At 45.6% G+C, this 9347-nt stretch overlaps 1 pseudogene; it reads right to left on the bottom strand.

Annotated features, from left to right (window-relative positions):
- Positions 1-6650: 6650 nt before the first annotated feature.
- On the bottom strand, positions 6651-6770 carry LOC136643124 (5S ribosomal RNA; annotated as a pseudogene).
- Between the last annotated feature and the right edge of the window lie 2577 nt (positions 6771-9347).

Below are 9347 nucleotides of genomic sequence, written 5' to 3'. Positions count from 1 at the left end.
TAGCTACCTATATAGGTTAAGTCGGAATTGTACACTTTTGTCCATGATTCCCCTAACGTCAAATTCACTTTCCCAGACATACCTAGAATTTACCTCAGGTGCTGTGTTATCTTCCCACATTAGGGGAGAATAGCTGGACATCAACAGATGAAACAGCCTCAAGGAACATACAGATAACTTGCTATTGCTGTTAGCATGCTGGAAGTATGAATGAAATGTCCATGTGGAAAAGGCACCTCTCATATCATCTCAGAATGAAGTTCCATCGCTTAGTACCACTGAGATGCTATTTATGTATTATGCAGAACCGAGATGATCCACTGAATGACCTTGAGCTGCATCCACCTCTACAAATCTTTCATCCAGGGATTACCAACACCATCTCTAGTGCCATGGGAGGGACTGTTTCTCATCCAATAGGAGTGTGGTTCCCATCAGAGGAGACCTCTTTTATACCATGGTGAGGGAAGCACCTTGTATTCTACTTTGGTTCTGGTCAGCACCACCGACAATGCAGGTTGATTCATGCAGAAGGACAAAAATATGAACCCAGGTGGTTTGCTGCTTATCATTCAAATTGGCTGACACCCCTGGTTTCAAGAATTGGGGACTGCCTCAAGCCTAAAAGAATGTTCAGTTATCATGCAGCGATCTACTTTGACTCAAGCTCAGGAACCGGTTATTTGGATAAGTGGTTGCCATGCTGAGCTTTCTGCAAGAAAGGCTCAACATCAATGCAAGAATTGATATTGGGATTGAAAAGCCACATATCTTGCTGCTGAACTATCAATGCCAATACTGCCATGCTTCTCTTTTGGGCCAAGACTCCCACAGGTAAAATACACTTTTGTCAGTGAGTGTGAAATGAATTTGTGTATCATTGTTGGATTGCTTTAATTCCTTCCTGATACCATCGGATTTATAGTTTGTTCATGAAAATGTAAAATGGTACCATTTATAACGATTCTAATAGGGGAAATAATCTTTTATGGAACAACTCACAAATCACTTCCACTCCTATGGAGTACTTGGAATTTGTAGGCATCTTCCTAATTTGACCCTGTATCTTGGTTTAAAATAATCTGCCCCTTTCACACACAAGCTAACCTGAATGCTGATCGTAGTAAATTAAGGCATGGCAGCCGTAGCTATTAAAATAAAATGAAGATTCATTGCAGGCAGAATTGTTGCACTTTAAAATTAAAGTGATGATTTTGCATCATTTTAATGGCTCTTTTAAATCAGAGATGGTCTGGTTGTAAAGAGGACTTTATTCTTTTTAACTTATTTTGAGATTAAGACAGATGTAATGTTTTTAGAGCTGTGAGCCTGAAGCATCCCCACTGCATTCAGTCCCACCTCAAACCTAACATTTCCTTTCCAGAGTTATTGTCTGGGCCTGTCACTGATTAGCTGTCCTCCCATGATGGGAGTGAAGTCGCGGGGGGGGGGGGGAAGGCAGTGACTCGACAACTTGACTCGAGTCAAGCCACACTGGATTTTCCCATCCCTGTTTTCCAATATTCTGTCATCACATTCTTTAGAGAAAGGAAAGTGTTGGCTCAATCTGTAGTCTTTGTCCTCGCTAAATGAAGCCCAACAAAAGAGAAGCTCTCAAAATGAGGACAGTACAAAAACAGTCTATAACTGTGTCCGGAAACAAATTGATTTGAAGCGGACAAATCAGCTCAAAAAGCCAAGTGCATTTCAGGCCATAGATGGCCTTTTATCAGGGAAACCTATAATTAATAGATAAATAAGCCTTTTTAAAAGAGCATAACCAGACAAAGGCAAACAGCCCAAAAGAGGGCAGAAAAGATGATACTGTATGGGTACCCCAAAAAGAAACTAAGAAGAGATAGGCAGAAGTAATGAGGATTATTACTTTAATATCACATAATTATATTTGAAACAGCAAACATGAAATATAAATATAAATAAGTAATCTTTATAAGACATGCCTACATGTAAAGAAAAAAAAAGAGATGTAGATTACCACATATGTACCACGTGGACACATAGTAAAAACTATTATTTCCATTAGATGTGCTCTGAAGTATGAATTTTATGTTATTCCTTCTGGGTTTAAGATCCTCCAATGGGCAATTTTCCTGGTGATCAGTGCAAATATTCTACTCACTGTAAGAAATTAAAACAGTTTATTAATCCTGCTGATAGGCAAAATATATCCTCAAAGGCTTTACTACATGTAATATCCAATCTGTCATTTATGCTATGCCGTGGCCATGTTTTAAAGAAAAGAAAAGGGTTGCCATAGGGAATTCAATCAGGTCTCTAAGAGCTTAAATTGGAGAGTATACTGGCAATAACAAAACATGGGAGCACCAGTTGTAAGACAGGCAGGGTGCAATCCTAACTGCGCCCTATGCTGGCCCAAGTCCCTTGGGCCGGCCTGGGAGGGTTGCATGTTGTAAAGCATGTTTGCGCCTCCTCGGGAGGAAGCCAGCCGGCCTGCGGCTGGCTGACAGAAGCCTCCGTGCCAGCTTCCCCCAAGCTCCTTGCATCAGCTTGGATGAGCCAAAGCAAGGAAGAAAGTTTGGCATGGGGGGGTGGGGAGGAGGAGGGAGGGAGACGTTTCTGGGCAGGGGGAGGTAGGGCAATGGGCGGCCCCAGGGGAGGGTGGGCAGGGAGCAGGAGGCGGGGCTGGGATCTGGCAGACAATCAGACCACTCTGCTCTCCTCAGGAGGTGGCACAAGTCCAAGGAGACCCAGTGTGGCTAGCAGCCCTTACCCAGAGGTAAGGGGAAAAGTTTCCCCTTGACTCTGACTAAGCCACTGCTGGCCACAATCCTGTACTGGATACTGCACAAGCCTCATGGCTTGCTTGTTCCTGTGCAAGTTAGGATTGCGCCTGCAGAAGGTTTCTCCAGAGCTATCAGTAGTAGCTCCAATGGTGATGTAAAGTTGCTCCTTAAACTTCTGCTCCCCTCCCTTGCTGTAGTGGAAATGCACAAGATCCTCCAGGAGATAGGATGTGGTGTCAACAGCGGCCCCTTGCCCTGACAGGCCTGGGAAGCATGGGGTTAACACCAGGGCCTCAGAATGCAGTGAGTGTGCTGTGTGGCTGCAGCCACTTGAAGGCAATAGGGACCTCAGGGATTACAGCAGCACCTGGAGGAAGGATGGTGTGGATACTAGGAAAGGTTGGAGGGAGGAAGGAGAGAGGACTGGTGGATGGACTATTGGACTGACCAACTGACCAATCAACTGGCTAACAGACTGACTGGCAAACTGACTAACTGAACAGAGACTCCTGAGTGGTGGAGAGCTGAGGGGGTGCTGCTGTACCTAGAAGAGCTAGGGCTTGGAGAACTGGGAGGAGGGACCCTGCAGCCCCACAGACAAGCTACCTACTGGTTACATTCCTGTTGGTGCTGGGGGGTCAGCAGTAGTTATGTACACTGCTAGAGCTAGCTATGTTTGAGCCAGGGGGACCAATTAGCTTCAAGTGGGCATAAGTTCTCTAGACCATGTTTGGAAAGGGAGTTTGGCAAAGCACCTGCCCCACCAGCAGTATGCATTTTTCCTTGTCTTTGTCTTGACTCCCAGGAACCAAGGTTCACATCCCAGCCTTCCCTGGAGCATGAGTGGAATGTTGGGTCCAGTGCCAACTATAAATGATTTTGCAATTGGCATTGTCTCTCAGAGGCAGACCTGTGTACTGATAGCTACCATGGATCCGGAAGGAAAACTTAAAACTCCTGGAAGCCTACAGCCTGCTCATCCTTGGTGTAAAAATTCTACTATTTCAGACTATAGAGAAATGCTTAAAACAAACGAACGAGTTCTCATAGAAAAGGAAGGCTAATGGATTTGATGTCACTACAGCCCCCGTTGGACGATGACTCATTTCATTTTGCTGGCATTCTTATCAACCATTCCCCATTTGAGTACAGAAGGAGCTCTGCTGTGATCTATTTACAGATAAACAAATTCTGTTGATATGAGCATCAAGTGTTAGTCTAGAAAATATTATGCCTTTTCCACACTTTCCTACTTATTCAAAGTTTATGTATTTTCTCACACACACACACACACACACACACACACACACACACACACACACACACACACACACAGGGCAAGCCTTCCATCTCTTTCTTACTATTCTGATAATGATGCCTATCTTACTGGATAGTTTTTCTAATGCTTTTGTATTTGTTTTCGAGTCTCAAAATAGTCCTTGAAAAGAGAGAAATTCTATGCATTCAAAGCTTATACTATATTCTCTTTGTACACACAAAATAATTTCTTCTCCCATCTCTTCAGCTTTTCTAAGGCAAGAATGATATCTATTTTACTGGGTAGTTTCTCTACTGTTTTTTTTTTTATTGTATTTCACCTTTTGGCCTTCGGATAGCCTTTGAAAAAAGAAATAAAGCAGAATATTACTTATTTCTAATCTTAAGGGAGTGTCTATGAAGCATATAGTCAATATACAGATCTCAAAGCTTGTTTCATATTAGACAACTCCCCGTTTTTTGCTTGCTTAAAGAAGTTACAACCACAAAATACAGCACTGAGGCTGCAATCCTATATATTTTCTTGGGTGGGGATCCCGTTAAACTCAGTGGGCTTTATTTCTGAATAGGATAGCAAAGGATTGAGCTATGAATCTCATGATGTTTCTAACTGAGAGCGGGTATCTTTCCTTGCTTTGTAAATGCATTAAAATTTTAATTTTTATTCATTTTGTTAGCAATGTTTCACTCAGATGCTTTTTTGATATAACCATACCTTGGCCTTTTGTAAACCTTGGACTGGAGCCAGAGAAGTACAGGAGGAGTTCTGTTTGTGCAGTGGGGCCTTCCTACCCATCCTTCCTGCTATAGCCCCACATATTACTGACAGTGCTTCTTAAAACACACATAACATGCACACACAAAGGAAAAAAATTGTGTGCAGGGACCCAGTGTAATGGCCAGTGGCATGTCTATGTTAAGTCAGTGGCAAAAGGAAAACAAATAAAGGGTGAAAGTGCACTAACTTTTACTAGAAAGTGCTCAAACTACCAAATACTGGGGATTTGACTAGGGGCTATCAGAATTTATGTTGGAAAGTAGATACAACACCTCCTGCAGGACACCAGGGGGGCAGTTTATTGTCCAGGAGGCAGAAGACTAAGGCTACCTAACTTGGACCTTTATTTTGGCCTCCTTGACCTGTGGGAGTGTGTTTATTTATTTATTTATACAGGTATTTATATACCGCCTTTCTTTGGTTGTCAGATTTCTCCTCAGACTTTAATCCAAGGCGGTTTTACATAGGCAGGCTGTTCTAAACCCCCGTAGGGATTTTTACAATTGAATAATTCTAGTCTTCCATAGAACTCCTCGTTCCAGCTGGATTCCTTCCCGGTCTGGCCTCTCTCTGGCCCTTCGCCTCCCAGGCTCCACTTGACGGCAACTCCTCTCTGCCACCGAGGGTCAGCTCATCAGTATATCAGCGTGTCGTCAATTCTCGGGTACTTCCGGTTGTTTCGAACTGGCAGCCTCAGATCTTCAGGCATACAAGGCGGCAGCTCTACCAACTGAGCCAGACTTCCTGCCCTTACACGTTCTTACCTGGCTTCCTTCCTTCCCCCCCCCCTCTCTCTCTCTCTCTCTCTCTCTCTCTCTCTCTCTCTCTCTCTCTCTCTCTAGTGCCTTCTGATTGTCCAACATGCAGGACTTCTCTTCTTGAGCTCCATCCAGCTCTATGGACTCCACCATGCCATGAGGTCTCACATATCCAGAGGTGTAATAAGGGCAGAACTTGAGGGGCACCTGCCCAGAGCACTATGCTGAGGGGGCACCATTCTTTTCTCCACCAGCACCTCCGCTTCCATAAATTCCAGGTTCTTTAAGGGGAAGCCCCCACAACAAAAGGAATGGGGGGGCAGTGCCAGACCACAGTGCAGCCACCACCAGCCCCTCCTCCTTCTCCAGGGGATCCCTGAAGTAACAATATATTGTGAAGTTATGACATCACTGCCCTGGGTATCAGGGCTGTTAGATATGCCTCTGCACATATCCATGCAAAGAGATTGGCTTGAGGCTCCCCTGTTCCAAAGTTTCAGACCTGTACAGCCAACAAAGGTGTATATGCTTGTGAACTGTAAATAAGGTGTGTTTCTCTGAAGCCTTTTTACTGCCTCTGCTCCTGTTCCATTGTCAGTAGCAATGCAATGGGAGCTGGTGAGTTGCTTCAGGAAAAAGCAGGACACTTTCCTTAATATCAGCACCTAGGTTCCTCCTCTTTCCATCAATTAACTCATTCACTCTTGATCTATAGAGCGGATATGTAGCACTAACAGTCACCTGCAATTGAGCCCTGGCAAAGCTGTTAAAAGGAAGGAGAGGGGAGGAAAGCAAAACTCCAGAACGAAAAGGGGCAGAGCCAAATGGGGGGAAATGGGGCGGGGGAAGGGACATGGGTAGATTTGTTGGGTCTCCTAGAAGAACCTGGGTGAAGAAAGGGAAGGTTTTGGGGTGTAAGGAAAAGCAAGAGAGGTGAGAATGTTAGGGAGATTAGCAGAGTTGAGAGGAGCAGGTACAGATGCTTCACACTGCAACAAAAGACTCCATCTGGGAATGGCTCTCTGTAGCCTGGTTGGTTGGCAACCTTCAGTCTCGAAAGACTGTGGTATAAGCCTACAGCACCCAGTATTCCCAGGCGGTCTCCCATCCAAGTACTAACCAGGCCTGACCCTGCTTAGCTTCCAAGATCAGACAAGATTGGGCATGTGCAGGGTAACAGTTGCTGTAGCCTAAATGGAGGTCTACAGGCAAGGGGTGAACCTAGAAACAGGCCAAACAAACAATTCACTCATTTGTAGTGAGGAAGCCGGTCTCTCCCACCAAATACTCTCTTGGCAGATGCTCCAGGCACTCTAGAGCAGGAGTCTTCAATCAATAAATAAAAGAAATATAAATAGAATAAAGTATGAGACTGGGAACCCACCCTATACCCCCTCTCCTCCTGGGACCCAATCTGTTTACTCCTGTGTCCATCTCAGCCCATTCTATGACCGCTCCCCACACCTCCATTGGGGTACTTGGGGGCAGGGAGGGAAGGAGAGAGAGACAGTCCGAGAAATTTGACTGTCTGGCTCATTTTGGCTTCAAAATGTTTGGTAGCGTTTGGACAGGGATTGGAAGAGGAAGTATGGAGGAGGGAGTGGTGGGCTACAGTAGTCAATGCTGTCCCTCTACACTTCTGCTCCAGCCCCACCTTCCTTTTCCAGTTCAGTGAGTGGAAGCAACAGCAATGGAGGTGCGTCAGAAACCAGAGGTGGGAAAGCCATGCCAATCTACATACTGGGATGACTACCTCTTATTGGCCTCATGGATGGACCTGGCCCAACCCTATATAAAAAAATTGGGTGCTGAGGTTGAATGATGATGACCCCACTAAGATCTCCCAGTGAGCTCTGGGCTTAGCTGTGATTTGTAGTGGGAGCTTCCCTCTTTATGCGGTTAACTCTAAAGCCTTGGTGTTCAACCTGCGGATCAGTACCCCAATGGGGTAGCAAAGCCTCTTTCTTGGGAGGGGGGGCGGGACATGACAACCCTTCAAAGCCTGTGCAGGAGAGGGCTTGGATCCAATCCAATCATGGTACTTCCTGATCAAAACCGAGTTCTTGATATAATCTCACACAGCCTTACTGTCTTGCCCTGCAGCTTCTAAGGCCAACTCTACTTAGGCTACAACCTCACAGGGTTGTTGTGAAGATTCAAGGGGTAGGGGGAAATGGGGCAGGCACGGGCAGGGGGTGGGCAGCAATGGGTCCTGATCAGGTCACGGGAGGCAGGTGGTATTGGTGGTGAGTTCCCAGTCTCTTATTCATTTATTTGGATTACGGCATGAAAAAGGTTGAAGGCCACTGCTCTAAAGTGTCACCATCAGCCTTTGAAAAATGGGCTAAGTTCTGTTTTCTTATCCATGAATTTTGCACCTGAATAGCTGAGCCTGAAATAAACAAGGAGTAACATTTGGCCCAACATTAATTCAGCTTTCTCCAAAGAGTGATTTTCTGCTAGGCCATATGGTGGTTGCAGTTGTGTATAATACGTCTCTGCTATCTCAACCTTTGCTGGCACGCATGTGCTTTAGTGAACTGGCACAGGCAGAACGCCATCTGATGTGACAGCCCTGGATGTAAGCTGTCTGTAAACAGCTTCACAGCATCAGATGAGCATCTTCAGGCCACATTTTCTGCACAGACTGTTTTTGTCAAGGGTCTTGAGCTTTTAACAGATCAATCCTATCCTTTCCACCCTTCCCGCCAATGCAGCCGTGCAGAAAAAGGCTTGCACTGCATCCTGTATGGTAGTGCAGATCTTGAGGCTTAGGAAAGGTAAGGGGAAATATTTTCCCTTACCTACAAGTAAGTATCCCGCTCACCGATGGGTCTCCTCAGACTTGCAGCAGTTCTTGGCCGAAGTCTGAGGACAGCAAAGGGCTGTGCAGGGCGCTATGGAGGGGATAGCATATTGATGTAGGTGGCACATAACAGCACCCCCCTTCTACTTCCATCACACCTCTGCCTTCCCCCCACACCCACCACTACCTTACCAGGTCTGCAATTCTATATATACTTAGTGGGACTAAGCCCTGTTGAACAGATGGGACTTTTTTCAGAGTAGTCATGAATAAGATTACATTGTTAAGTTCAGAAGCTACTGGACCAAATGACACATTGCGTTAAAGTTGTCATTTGCCCCTGCAAGTTTTTTTTTTTCTTTTCTTTTTAACATAAATAACAGTCATGGAAGGAGAAATCAGAATCCGGACTGCAGTGTGGTGTCTTTTTTACTTCTGCCCTTGCCGTAGTCCAGATCACCCCCCCACCCCATTATTCTTTCTCCTGTATTATATGAGCTTCCTTACTAGGACAAATAGCTATGGGGGGCCTGATATAGATCAGGATTTGATACATATCAGGATCAGAGGCAAGGAGATGAAGCCCCCCTCCCCCCCCCACACACAGAGGCATCACTAGGATGGAACCTGAGGGGCATAGGCCCCAGGCACTACACCAAGGGGGATGCAAAGCCTCCCTCCTCCTCCTGGGAGAATCCAGAAGAGACTGCTGTAGTGGAATCGCAGAAGGTATCGTGTCTGCAGTGGCCCTTTGCCCTAGTGAATCTGGAAAGTATAGGATTAAAGCCTGGACTTTCAGCAGTGGGTGAGCTGCATAGCTGGAGCCACTAGAAGCAACAAGGTCTTTAGGGATAAAAGTAGCATCTGGAGGTTGGAAAGTCTGTGGACTGTAACGGGTGAGAGAATGGAGAGGAGGCTTGCTAGCTTATTGGACTGACTTTCTGGCTAACTGACTAACCAAC

Source organism: Tiliqua scincoides, chromosome 2 (genome assembly GCF_035046505.1).
Source record: "Tiliqua scincoides isolate rTilSci1 chromosome 2, rTilSci1.hap2, whole genome shotgun sequence".
NCBI lineage: Eukaryota > Metazoa > Chordata > Lepidosauria > Squamata > Scincidae > Tiliqua > Tiliqua scincoides.
This window is presented reverse-complemented; position numbering and strand designations above follow the sequence as displayed.